The following is a 15,057-nucleotide window of genomic DNA, read 5'->3' on the forward strand; positions in this document are numbered from 1 at the left end:
TTATCTTTTACTGCAACCTACACTCATTCATTCAATAAATGTATGTGTTATGCTAGACAATGAAGTGCATAGTAAGTGTGATGAGAAATGGAACAATGTGGTCTTTGATCTGAAAGTTTTTATTATGTAGTTAGGGAAAGGGCACAAAAAGTCCTTGAGTATAAAATAACTGAAAAAAGGTGTTGCTGAGTGGCATAGGATTAAGCACTGAATGAGTAATATTGACACAGTATTATGTAATCTAAGAAGAAGTCAGCTGAGTGAGGCCTGCTGTGCTGGTGGAAAGTTTTCTAGAGGAAGTAAGGGGTGGAGCTGGACCTTCACCTGTAGGTGCAGTAGCAGTGCCCAGACATTTTGAATATATATGAGACTTTGCCTAAACTGGAGTTGGAGCTAATCTGATATTCCCCAATAAGTCTGAACAGGAAAGTCCTTTGGGAACATCCTCTGACCTTGTGTGACCTCTTCTAGGAAGCAGCTTAGCATTTGAACTAAAGACAGGCATTGCCAATTGTCCTGGCCTGTGTCCAATCAATTGTGTGTAAAATGGTTAGCATCCTGTGCTATGTAACCAGCAGTGTACTGTCTTGGCCTACAGTGGGGTATAAAAATCACACTTTAGTCGATTTGTTAAACTTGGCCAAAGGCTGTAGGTAAAAGGAACTTTCATCAATATAAAAAGTCTGAACATTTCAGACAAATCTGGAAAAAGATTTGTGGCCACTGAAGCTGCTAGATGGTGAAATAAAAAAAAAAATACAATATTCAGATGGGGAAAACACAGAGGTGTTGGCAAGCTGAAGGATATTCCCAAAAGACTAGAAAAAATAAAGATCTCACCCCATCAAACCAAAATTAAGCAAATGGATAAGTAATTTTGCCTCTGAATAAAGGCAAATTGTAGCAATCTTTGATTGCATCCCCTGCATTCCCCAACTCCCCTGATTCTCCCTGCCCAGTCCACCTGCCCTGTTAGAGGTTGGAAATGCTAGGCACAGCCCACTGGGAAAGCTGGCAGCTACAGCAAGACAGGCAACCAGTGCTGACCAACTGGGACCCGAGTGGAAGGAGGCTTTGGGCTAATGTTTTCCTACTAAAAGAAACAGAGACTCAAAAGAAATCACCTCTTTTTCCTTCACTGGCTCGGTAGTGACTGCCTGTGACTCGTGGAACTATTGCAGTTGAATTGAGATCATGAGGGGTGACAATGCTGATGATAGGGAGAAATTCAGATGAAAAAATAACAATGGCATCACTAAGCCATGGTTTCATGACTGACCCATCTAGCCCTGTCTAGCACCCTATTACATGAAATTACAAATTCCCTTATAATTTATGTCATTTGACCTGTGTGTTCTATTACCTGCAGCCCAAAACATCTTATGTGATAGAATATTTAATCAAATGATATATCAAATTCATTTAGATTAAAATAAAAGGTAGCATAAGAATCAAAGTAAGGTTTTTTAACCTGATTTACAAAATTATTTCTTTCCCATTATATTTGCTTGTACACAAAATTAAATCTATCCAGGTAATATAGTGCCAAAACATCAGAGACCAACAAATGTCAATCACAGTTCTCCTTATGTATTTGAGCAACTGAAGTATACATTCCTATTGAATTTCAGTTGGCAGCATTCTGAAATTGATTCATCAATTTTCTTTATGTGATACATTAAAAGATACTTTTCAGTCCTCTAGAAATGTAGTTGAAATGTCATGTCCTTTGCACTTTGAATGTAGAAATTTGGGTTTGTTGACCTGGTAAAGAAATGTTTCCATCCACAAAACCTGTCAATAATGACAAAATGAGCCAAAGAGAGCATTTGTCACAATTTATCTATAAAGGATATTCTTTATACAATTTGAAAAGGAATCAAAATTACAAATGCAAAATTGAGCATAGGGCCTTGTAAGACCAAATACAAGTGAGAGACCCTGATGTTTTAACTTCATTAGTTTCAGGGTACAGCTATCTCTGATAATCAGATTTTAATTAAAAAAAAAAAAGTCAAAAGCCTCAATCTATTCTTTAGATGTTGATATCAAAATTCACATCACAGGTTCCAATCATGAAAAGCCAAAATAAATACCATTAATTTCAAAACCTGATCTGTAGTGTAAAGGTTATTGGGTGAACCCGGCTCAAGGAAATCTTTCTTCTTTTTCTAAAACTGTGCCCCACAATTTTTTTTTCCTGTAATGTCTTCTATCTGAAGTTTAGTCTCATAAAGTCTGTTCTCCACAGGGGAGAGAAATCAGGACATAATAGTATGATCTATGCTTCCTGCCAAGGCCGCTTCTTCGGTGATGGAGGTGCTTTGTACACTGGGTTATTGGATTATGGCCTCTGTTCCTGCCTGCATCCACCAGGGAGCCAAGCACTCTGTCTTTATTTTGTGACCCTTGTGTTTACACTGTTTCCCTCTCTGTGCCATGATTTCCTCTGAGCTATCAAATACTTCTAATTCCTATCCTCAGCCTGTGAGCTTCCTGCCAACTCCCAGGGGCAATCAATCACCTCCTCAGTTCTTAGATTCTGCCTGCCAACTTCCTGCTCAAACATTTAACTATATATATAGTTATAAATATATATATATATATCTCCAATTTTTATGTCCCTTCTTATGGCTCTCTCCTAAAGTTGAAGAACTTTGAAATTATAAACTGTTTATCCTTTCTCTTAACTACCAAAACTTCCTTCTCCTTCTTCTTCTTCTTTTTTTTTAATGCAACATCTTTTAACTGATTTAAGGTTGGCCTCAGTGTCTGTATTCCTCCAGCGTGATTCATTTTGCAGTGGAAAGTTTTCAGGAAAATTGGACTTTACCCATTTATAGACTTCAAGCCTTATATTTTATTCATTTGGAATGGACTTTTAAAAAACAGGTTACTAATTTTGAAGGTTATTAATTTTTTGAAAGTGATTTAAATAAGTGATTTCCTGTTTGCTCCCCTAGTGGCCCCATGAATTAATCACATTGTGCTTGAATTGTTTTCTCATCTCATGACCCAGTAGACTGAATTCTTAGGGCAGGATTAGGACCATGTATATCTCAGTACAGCCTTAGCATCTGGTTCAAGGACTGGAATATAGTATGTGCTTGATGATTCTTTATGGAATGGAATGAAAGAGAAAAATATTTAGTTTAAAGTTTTTTTAGTTTATTTAAAGTTTATTTAAAATTTGTTTATTTATTAGAGTAATTATATTGTAAGGTAAACTTTTTAAAAACCGGAAATTTAGATTTTCTGTATAATCAGATTGTTCATATTTCCTCCATGTCTGTACCTAAAACCACTCCAAATTATAATTTTTAAATGTAAATTTAAATATTTCATTTCATTTACTATCTAAAATGCTTGAACTGCTGATGTCTCGTTTTTACTTAGTACTAATGTCCTGGTTACTTTATAAAGTAAAATGTCATTTTACTTATATATCATAGAGATGTCAATTAATTCATAATTTGAGTTTTCTTCTTTTCATGTCAACCACATCTCTGTTTACTTACCTGATGCCTCTGCTCTTTCCTTTTTTCTCTAATTTTTATTACTAATAACAGTGTTAAGAAATATATACATTTCTTATTTCCAGCAAATAAGCCTAGATCATATTTTTAATTGTTAAAATCAGGTCTAACTTTAAAGTGAATGCACACAAATAATGGGTCCTTGTCATTTCCACACATATATCATAAATTTCATGAAGGTAATTAGTAAGCAGAATAAAAGAAAATTCCACACATCCCTTCTGAGAGAGAGGGGCATTGGAAAGTTTCAAACCCAAGTGGCTTCAAATCCAGCTCTGACATTTAGTAACTGTGTGGTATTCAGGAGTTACTTAACTTCTTTGAACTTCAGTTTTTTCATTAGGAAAATAGAAAACATAAGAATCTCAACCTGTGGTTAGAAGGGTGAATGGTATTAAAATATATTAATTTTTTAACAAATGGTAGACTATATAGTGATATTATTATTTTGTGGACTTTTAAAGTCAAATAGACAGCTAGCTCTAAATATCAGAACTTGGCTTTAAAATGAAAAAGAAAAACTACATTTAAATAATCTACTCCAAGCCAAGCATGGTGGCTTATGCCTGTAATCCCACACTTTGGGAGGTTGAGGCTGGCAGATCATTTGAGGTCAAGAGTACGAGACCAGCCTGCTCAACATGGTGAAACACTGCCTCTACTAAAAATACAAAAATTAGCTGGGTGTGGTGATACATACCTGTAATCCCAGCTACTTGAGAGACTGAGGCATGAGAATTGCTTGAATTTGGGAGGCAGATTGCACCAATGCACTCCAGCCTGGGCAACAGAGCAAGACTTCGTCTCAAAAAAAATAATAATAATAAAAATAAATAAATAATGTATTCCAAATGGTTTGTCTACAATGAACTGACGATGTTAAGATTATTTACATTTCCTGTTCTTATGTAAGATATTGATATTTTATAGGTAAAAAGTGAAATATATGTGTTCATGTATGCATTAAGGTATTATTTCTACATACAAAAAAATTGTAGAACTAAGAAAATTACCCAGGGAAACCAAGAGGAGAAACACACTTCTATTTGCATTGGGTGGATGTCTCAGACACAGCCAAGCCTGTATCTAATCAGAATAGGCAGTTCCTGAAATTATAACTTTGAAGTTCTAAAAAGCTTGAACATTTTAAAAGAATTTCTGTTTTACGTTATTGTTGTACATTTTAGCATGAGTGATTCCTGTTTAGCTTTTGGCATGCCAATTCCATAAGTGTGGTTAACTCTCAGTACTGGACTGCCTATTTCAGAACCATTTACAACTGCTTTCCCATCTTCTACTGTGAAAGCTCCGCAGATAGGGCTTAAAGACTCAGGTTCCACACACACTTCCGGCTATCAGTGACCTGACCGTGTGATCCAGCTCTATGCTAAAAGATTGAGTAGCTTACCTGCTGAGAAACGTGTTTTTAAAGTGGTTTATAGAGGACACTGGCCTTTGTTTTTTCTCTTCCTACTTCTTCCGGCTTCAGCCTGGATAGTGGATGTGAGCTTGCAGAGCAGCAGCCATGTTACAACCTGAGACAACATACACAAGACCTGGCCTGTACACTCTGAGAACAAAGTTCTCTGGAGACCTGGACTACTAACCCCTGCTTCTCTCTGTTAAGGTAGATAATTCTTGTGTATCTAAATCATTGCAGAGACTTCTGGTTGGTTAAACCCGAATTTACTTCTAATTGATATGAGCTTCCACGCAAACACAGAAGAAAACAAGTGTGATTTAACGACTATTTTCACAGTTCTCTTAAGGATGGTACATATCACACACCATTCTAGGCATGCTGAAATAAAATTAATCCATTACAGAAAATATATTATTAGGACATTAGAACCTACTTCTCTTCCAAGTCTGGTTGAGAAAGATTGTACCAAACCCTGCTATATAAAATACAGCCTATAGACCAACAGCATAGGCATCATCTGGTAACTAACTGGATGCCTAGAATCTCAGAATTCTCCCTCTTCACCTACTGAATCAGAATGTGCCTTTTAACTGTGATTCCAAGATGATTCATATGTACCATAAAGAGTTTTAAATGCTGGATGAATTATGAGCTTCTGAGGTCAAAGGAACAGTATTTTTTTAAAAAAATCTTTTGTATCTCTATTTCCCGGTACAATGTCTAGATGGAGCATAATAAGCCCAACCAAATATTTGATGAGTGAAACATAACACTGGCTCAGTGTCAAGCATTAAATTCCATTATAGGTTTGATTATCACAAATCTAACTATTATTTGCAAAGTTGAGCTTATGACTATGAGGAATAATGAGACAGATATCATGAAAAAAGGAAAAGTGATTAAAAAGTTACAAAGCATAGAATGCAATAAATCATAGGCTCTAGATGTGCACTGAAATTAAAAGTTTTAAAGAACCTAGGCCCCTATAACAGAAAGTTAAAATTGGAAAATTAATGGATAAGTCCTGGGAATCTGTCCTTGCCAACATTCATTATATTACCTAGAGCTGTCTTGATTTGTCTATTTTAGGTTCTCCTATTTGGGAGAGTGGTGGACCACTTGACTCTGAAGAAAGCTAAAAATACTCTCTCAGGAGAATGCACACACACACATACACACACACACGCACACACATACACATAGACACACAGACATGCTTAATTCAGTGTCAGGAAGTGCCCAGACTTTCTAAAACTTAGCTATCGCAGAACGTACAGTGTACTTCAGGTAGAGAGCCCTCCATGATGTTTGAATTTTCTACATTACAAGTTAAATAAAATGATGGTCTATGAAATCTAGAAATGATTTGGAGAAACAGACGTAGTTTCTCTCCTCACATATTCCACATCCTAAACTAACTTTTGACTGAGGGTTGAATTGTGGCCTCCTCTCCACTACAAATCTATTGAAGTCGTAACTCTGTTACCTCAGAATGTGACCTTATTTGGAAATAGGGTTGCTGCAGATATAATTAGTTCGATGAGGTCATACTAAAGTAGAGTGGGCCCTTATCCAATATGACTGATGTCATAGTGAAGAGACACAGAGACAGACGCACGAGGGGAGAACACCAGTGATGATGCAGCCCGAGATTGAAGGGCTGTACCTGCAAGCCCAGGAACACCCGGGGCCACCAGAATGTGGAAGAAGCGAGGAAGGATCCTACCCCAGAAGTTTAGCAGGGGGTATGACTCTGCCTACACCTTGATTTATCACCTCAAGACTCTAGAACTGTGAGAGAAGAAATTTCTGTTGTTTTAAGCCCTCCACATTTGTGTAAATTTGTTACAACACTCCTAGGAAATAGTGGGACAACACAATCTAGAATTATAATAATTGATTTCAAAGTGTCTGTTATGGTTATTAATAAAAACTTTTATTCTGGAAGTATTCACTAATCTTCACTATGTGAATTCACTGATTTTCAATTTGCCATGTAACATACCCAGATAAATCAAGAATAGGCTCTTATTCTTAGAGAAAAGATAGCCTAAGTTTAATTTAAAATTTACATAGTTGATCGGGGTTTCAATTCTTTCATCAATGAAGTGGACATCAAATGTTTAACATTAAAATTGTCTCTGAGCTCCTCTCAGAGTTTCTATCAGAATTTCTATCAGGTATAGATAATAATTAATCGGTAGTTTATTTGCTAAGGAATTATTTTAAATGAATTGTAGATACTTAACCTAAAAAAGAGAAAACCAGCTCTCTTCAATTAGCTGAAAGGCAATTAACTAGAAGAGTTATTGTTTTGTATGACCTCAAATGATAGACGGGAACTGGCAGAGATGAAATTACCCTAAATATACATAAGAATTTGTTAATTATTTTAGCTTTAACAATATATTCTGGCCCTCGAATTAATAAGTTCTTTGTCATAAGACTTGTTTTGCTGAAGAATCATTTGCCAAGATGTCTTTAGGGGTTTCAATCATTCCCAAGTTGGTTGGAAGATCATATCTTTCAAACATTATGGGATCAATAAAGGTATATTTGGAAGATTGATCACTCTGGAGATAAAATGAACTTCAAACCCTGTATCTGTTCCTTAGTAACTATGTAAACTTAATTTCTGAATATCATCTTCCTCTCCTGTAAATACAGATATTAATACCCACATTAAAGTATTATTTTGAATTATAAAATAATGCATACCAAGTGTAGAGTCATTAGTTGACAATAAATGCTGATTCTCTCCTATGCCCTGTAACTCTGTGTGTATTTATATTTGCTATTGTTTACCATGTTAGGATACAAAAATAAACTGCTAAATAAAATTAAAGACCACCATTAAAAAATATTTTAAAACAATATTCAGAAAGATAAGTAATAAAGTATTACTTACTGCCACATATTAATTTTTATAGTTGTGGGGATGTAGAAGTTTGTCACCAGTCACTCAGATTTGTTCTGTATATGATCCTTAAGGGGAGCAACAGTACTTTCCTCAGTGCATTTAGAATAGAAAGTCCTGAACAACATTTTAGAGGTATAGGGAAAGAGCAAAGGTTCAAAAACATTGCTAAGCTCTGATCCTTAGAAGCACAAACAAGGTTCTGAATAAGTTGAGAGCAAAACCAGCCTCCGATTATTTTATCTTTAAAAGCAATTACTTCTTCATGACAATTATTCGCATATTTTTAATTTGCAAAAATATTCTCTTTATAGTAAGCATATATGGAGCTGCATACTCAGCTTCTTTAACTGTTGTGTGATACAATTTTATAGTTATTTTGTTTTCAGATTTCATGTTCTGGATGTGGCAATTAATGTAGCAATTGTCTGCATTTTTTTTTTCACTAGAGAAAGGCTGTTTGCCCACACGTTCCTAAAAGCAACATGAAAAAAAAAAAAGGCCCATCAATTACCCTTTGCAAAATCTACATATTTTCCTATGCTTTCTCTGTGTAAAACAATGCAAATTACAAAATATTTTAAAATGTATATCTATCCTTTTGGGTATTAAGTTCTGGTTTGCTGAAGATACTAAATCCTTGTATTTTATTTTATTTTATTTATTTATTTATTTATTTAAACCATGCAAGGAGACTGTTTATTTCCAAAGGATTTTGCAATAAACATAATGAATAGGCTCCAGGCAGCTGTTCTATTCTTCTCCCTCATTCTCATCCTCATAGGAGTCAGTGCCTATTTCCTCCTAATCCTTCTCCAGGGCAGCGATATCCTCCCGGAGCCTTGGAGAACTCACCGTCCTTCATGCCCTCACCAGCTTCCCAGTGTACAAACACTCTCTTGACATACGTCAGCTCGAACTTGTGGTCCAGGTAGGCCCAGGCCTTGGCGATGGCAGTTGTGTTGCGCAGCATGCACGTGTCACACTGTACCTTGGCCAGGTCACCTCCAGGCACCACAGTGGGTAGTGCTTAGTTGATACCAACTTTGAGGCCTGTGGGGCAGCAGTCCACAAACTGAATGCCGCACTTGGTATTGATGTTGGCAATGGCAGCATTGATATCCTTGGGTACATCTCTGTGGTACAACAGGCAGTAAGCCATACACTTGCCATACCAGTAAGCCAGATACCCTAAAGTGTCATACCATCACACTTTGCCATCTGGCTGGCCAGCTCAAAGCATGTATTGGCGATCCCTGCCACAAACAGCTGCTGTGGTATACCTTCTCTGCAGAGATGACTGGCACATAGGTGACCAGGGGGATGTAGATGTGAGTGCAGGCCACCAGGTTGATCTGAAACTCTGTCAGGTCCATGTTGAGGGCCTTGTCAAAGTGCAGAGAAGCTGTGGTGGAGGAGATTACTTTGCTAATGAGGCAGTTGAGGTTGGTGTAGGTTGGGCACTCAATGTCCAGGTTGTGGCAGCAATTGTCATAGATGGCTTCATCGTCCACCATGAAGGCACAATCTGAGTGCTCTAGGGTGGTGTGAATGAGTGGTCAGGATGAAGTTGTAGGGCTCGACCATGCCTGTGGACACCTGCAGGGCTGAGTAGATGGAGAATTACAGCTTAGATTTTGCCATTGTCACCAGAAAGCTGCTCCATCAGGAGTGAGGTAAAGCCAGAGGCAGTGGCCCTGCCAAAGCTGTGGAACACCAGGAAGTCCTGAATTCCTGTGCACTGGTCCGACGGCGTCCAGATACAGTCCAGCACTGGGTCGTTGATCTCTTTGCCAATGGTATAGTGACCACAGACATCACTGTTGAGAGCATCCCCTTTTGCAGTGATGAGCTACTCTGGGTGGAAAAACTGTCAGTATAGGCCATTTCAGATTTCATCAATGGCCATAGGCTCCAGATCCACAAAACAGCCAGGACACATGTTTTCTAGCACTAATTTCACAGAAGAAGCTGGTGAAAGTGGACTATCCACTTCACCAGTGGTCTTTTCACTGGGCATCTGCCCATCAGTTTGAATCTCATGTTCCAGGCAGTAGAGCTCCCAACAGGTTAGCATTGCCCATCTGGACACCCGCCAGCTCCGCATGGACTGAAATGTATTTACACATGGCAAATGGTGAGTCCCAGTGGTGTGTCTTATGTAGAGTCAGGGTGATGGGTTTCAGTGAGAACTAACCCATCCTTTTAAGGATATTTGTGTCTTGATTTAAAAAGTTTTAATTTTCCTGACACTAAAACATTGGTGTTAAAATGTGCATTTCAAATGTATGTGGGAGAAAAGTGAAAGAAACACTGATTCAGCCTTAAGATAAGTGTATCCTAAGACTTCATTTTAGCTCTGCTACGTATTAGTAGTGTGATTCTGGACAAATTATCTAATTTCTCTAAATTTTTGTTTTTTTATTTACGAAAAGGAAATAATATATTTTCCTGCACATCTTAGAATGGTAAATTTAAATTTAATATGCATATAAAATTTATTTGCAAATTATTAAGGGCTAAATTGATAAAAATATTATTTAACATGATATTATATCTTCATGACCAATTTCCATATTTCTATTGTTTCTTTTATGCCTACCTTTGACCTTTTACTCAGCACCTAAGACAATGAATGATAGGCTTGGTCCATTTTATATCTGGCTTGTTGTTATTTTGAAAGTCTGAAGAAAATAAAGACACTAATTCACCAAATGAGGAAGATTAATTCCTCATTCAACAAGTTCATTCATTCAGCAAATAATTATCAAGCACCAACTATGTACAAGAACTGTGCTGAGTGATGAGCCTACAACAGTGAAAAATATAGACCAAATTTTTGCCTTCATACTTCTATTTTATGAGGTGAGACATAAACAATCTAAACAAGTAAGAAACTATATGTGAGGTAATGATAAATATTAAGGAGTAAAAGCAGAGCAGGAGTGAGTGCTTGTGGATGCAAGTTTATGTAGGGTGACTAGGAAAGGTTTGCTGAGTAGGTCATATTTGAGTAAAAATCTGGAGTGATAAAAGTGAGGGAGTGACCCGTGCAGCTATCTGGGACAACAGGGTTACAAGCAGAAGGAACAATGTATACCAAAGCTCCAAGGCAGAAGCATATTGGCGTATTATAGGCAGAGAGAAGGCCAGTGCACCTGGTGAAGGGTGAATAAGATGAAAAGCTGTAGGAGATGAGTTTGGATAGGTAAGTGGAAGAGGCAGATGACCTACAAGCTGTCAGCCATTGTTAGAATTTAGGCTTCTGTGAGAGATAGGAAGTCATTTGCTGGTTTCATACAGAGAAAAAACAGGATATGACCATTGTTTTAACATGATCCCTCTGGTTACTCTTCCTGGAACACAGTGAAGAAGATCAAGGTGAAACAAGGACATCATTTAAGAGGCCATTTAAATAATTATTGGCTTGGACCAAGATTTTCACATGAAGGTAGTAAAATTGGTAAGATTCTGAATATATTTTCAGGATACAGTTGTCAGGGTTTGCTGATGGATTAGTCATTGAGTATAAAAACAAAGTGAAGAGTGAGGAATATCTCTAAGAATCATAGCCTGAGCAATATAGGAATAGTATTACCATTTTCTCAGATGGGAAACAAAACGAGAGTCCTATTTAGGAGAATATCAGTCCCTCAGTTTTGGACATTAAAAGTGATTATTACCCATATCGTAACCACACACTTTCTCCTGGGTTCTCACTTAGGACCACAGGCAAACATTCTTGACTTCTAGTGAGAAGCCTTGAGTCAACAAATAGAGGAATTCCCAAAGCATGGAGTTATTTCATTTTATTATTTTATTTTATTTTTGCCATAAGAGCCAGGCTTCCAGCTTTCACCATATAAATAGCAATGGAAAAACACCCAGTGGTTATAACTCATTTCCCTATCAAGACTTCAATCAATATGCTCAGCCATAAACAGTAGCCTGTCTCACCAGAAAGGCAATAGTCAGAACCAGCTGCCCACATCTTTAAAAGTCCAATACCTCTAAGTTGCAAATTTGGGGTAACCCTGGAAAATTCACAGAACTCTCTTTTCTTCAACTAAATAGGAAATAACACACTCTGTGACCTACCTTTGTTACAGGATTACTGTAAGGATCAAATAAGACAAAATATACAATAATGCTATATAGGCATAGTCATGACTGTTTAACAACAAAAACCATAGTAAGACTTTTTTTTTTTTTTTTTTTTTTGCAAATAGACACTTATCAGCTGTAAATGGTATGATTGGAAGAATATAAGTTGTTTTTAAAAAAACAATAATCAGTTCCAAGCAAGTTGCTTTTTTACTGATACATAATATTTATAGATATTTATGGATATATGTGATATTTTGTTACATGCATATAATTTGCAACTATCAAACCAAGATGTTTAGGATGTCCATCACCTCAAGAATTTATCATTTTTATGTATTGGGCTCATTTCAAGTCCTTTTTTCCAGCTATTTTGAAATATGCAATACATTTTTGTTCACTGTAGTCATTCTACTATCGAATAGTAGAACTTATTCTTTCTATCTGACTATTTTTTTGTACCCATTAACCAACCTCTCTTCACCACCCTCCTCCTACCCACATACTCTTCCCAGTTTCTAGTATCTATGATTCCACTCTCTACCCCTATGTTATCGACTTTATTACCTACTACATATGAGTGGGAACATGCAACATTTCTCTTTCTGAGCCTGGCTTATTCCAGTTGCAATCATGTTACTGCCAATAATAGGATTTCATTCTTTCTTATGACCAACTAGTATTCCACTACATATATCCAGCCCATTTTCTTTATTCATTTATCTATGGATGAACACTTAAGATTAAGTTCATATCTTTGCTATTGTGAGTAATTTCCTTGCCTTTGGATATATACCCAGTAGTGAGGTTGCTGGATCATATGGAGTTTTTGGAAAAGTCTCCATACTGTTTTCAGTAGAGGCTGTACTAGTTTACATTCTCACTAACAATGTTTAAGAGTTTCATTTTCTTGACATCCTCACCAGCATCTGTTATTTTTTTGTATTTTCTATAATAGCTATTCTGACTGCGGTAAGGTGATATTTCATTGTGGTTTTTATTTGCATTTCCCTGCATTAGTGATGTTGAGCATTTTTATATACCTCTTGGCACATGTACATCTTCTTTTGAGAAATGTCTATTCATGTCCTTTGCCCATTTTTTAATGGGATTATTATTTTTTTCCTGTTGAGTTGTTTGAGTTCCTTGAATTTTCTGGATATTAGTCCCTTGTTGGTTAAGTAGTTCTCAAATATTTTCTCTCATTCAACAGGTTGTTTCTTCATTCTTTTAATTGTTTCCTTTGCTCTGCAGAAGAATCTTAGTTTACATTTGCCCCATTTGTCTATTTTTGTTGTTGTTGACTGTGTTTTTGAGGTCTTAGCCACAAAATCCTGTCTGGACCAATGTACTGGAATATTTCCTCTGGTTCTTATGTGTAAGACTTTAATCCATTTTGGGTTTATTTAAGTGAAAGGTAAGAATCTAGATTCATTCATCTACATATGGATATCCAGTTGTCTCAGCACAATTTATTGAAGAGGGTTTCATTTTCCCAGTATAAGCTATTGGTGCCTTGTTTAAAATCAGTTAGGTATAAACACATGGATTTATTTCTGGGTTCTATATTCTGTTTCATTAGTCTGTGTATCTAATTTTATACCAATACCATGCTATTATGGTTACTATAACCTTGTAATACATACTGAAGTTGTGTATTGTAATGCCTCCAGCTTTATTGTTTTTGCTCACCATTGCTTTGGTTATTGGTTATTTTGTTTGTGTGTGTGTGTGTGTGTGCTTCCATATAAATTTTACGACTTTTTTTATTTCTGTGAAGAATGTCATTGGTATTTTGATAGTAATTACATTAAATATGTAGATTGCTTTGGGTATTAGTAATTATTCCTATCCATGAGCATGTGATATCTTTTCATTTGTGTGTTCTTCAATTTTTTCATCAGTGTGTTAGTCTCCTTTGTAGAGGTCTTTCAACTCTTTGGTTAAATTTATTCATAGCTCTCTCTCTCTCTCTCTCTCTCTCTGTGTGTGTGTGTGTGTGTGTAGTTATAGTAAATGGTATTGGCTTCTTATTGTTTTTCCCCTAGTTGGTTTATTATTGGTCAGTAGAAATGCTATTGATTTTTGTATACAGATTTTGTATCTTGTAACTTTATTGAATTTATTTATCAAATCTAAGAGTTTCTTGGAGAATTCCTTTGGTTTTTAAAAAATATAAGATAATATCTGCCAAAAAAAAAAAAAAAAAAAGACAATTTGAAGTACTCTTTTCCAATTTAGATGCCTCTTATTTCTTTCTCTTGCCTGATTGCTTTGGCTAAGACTTCAAGTACTATGTTGAATACAAGTAGTGAAAGTGAGCATCCTTGTTCCAGTCCTCAGAAGAGAGGCTTTCAGCCTTTTTCCATTTAGTAGAATGTAAACTGTTAATTTGTTGTATATGGCATTTATTATGTTGAGGTATATTATTTCTATGCCTAGTTATAGTTAACAGTTTTTATCATGAAGGGATTTTGAATGTTATCAAATGCTTTTTCTGCATCTGTTGAGAGGATAATATGGTTTTTGTCTTTCTTTCTGTTGATATGATGTATCACACTGATTGGTTTGCATATGTTGAACCATTCTTGTGTCCCTGGAATAAATCCCACTTGATTATGGTGTTTTATCTATTTGATGTGTGCTGTTAGATTTAGTTTACCAATATGTTGTTGAGAATTTTGGCATCTATTGTTCATCAGGGATATTAATCTATAGTTTTCTTCTTCTATTGTGTCCTTGTCTGCATTTGGTTTCAGGATAATTCCAGCCTTATAGAATAAGTTAGGGGAGAATATCTTCCCTTCAACTTTTTGCAATAGTTTCAGGAGACTTAATGATAGTTCTTCCTCAGTAAAATTCAGCAGTGCAGGTATCCAGTCCTGTGCTTTTCTTTTGGGAAATGTTTTATTACTGATTTAGTATTGTTACTTGTTATTTGTCTGTTCAGATAATTCATTTCTTCCTGATTCGTTCTTTACAGATCATATGTTTTCAGGTATTTATAAGTTTCCTTTAAATTTTCCAGTTTGTTGGTGTATAGTTGTGCATAATAGTCCCTGACAATCTTTTTTATT

General features: G+C 36.1%; 1 pseudogene; it reads right to left on the minus strand.

Moving 5' to 3' along the window:
- Positions 1-8,629: 8,629 nt before the first annotated feature.
- LOC100427960 (tubulin alpha-4A chain pseudogene) lies at positions 8,630-10,005 on the minus strand (annotated as a pseudogene).
- Between the last annotated feature and the right edge of the window lie 5,052 nt (positions 10,006-15,057).

The sequence above is a fragment of the Macaca mulatta genome, chromosome 5 (assembly GCF_049350105.2).
Source record: "Macaca mulatta isolate MMU2019108-1 chromosome 5, T2T-MMU8v2.0, whole genome shotgun sequence".
Lineage (NCBI taxonomy): Eukaryota > Metazoa > Chordata > Mammalia > Primates > Cercopithecidae > Macaca > Macaca mulatta.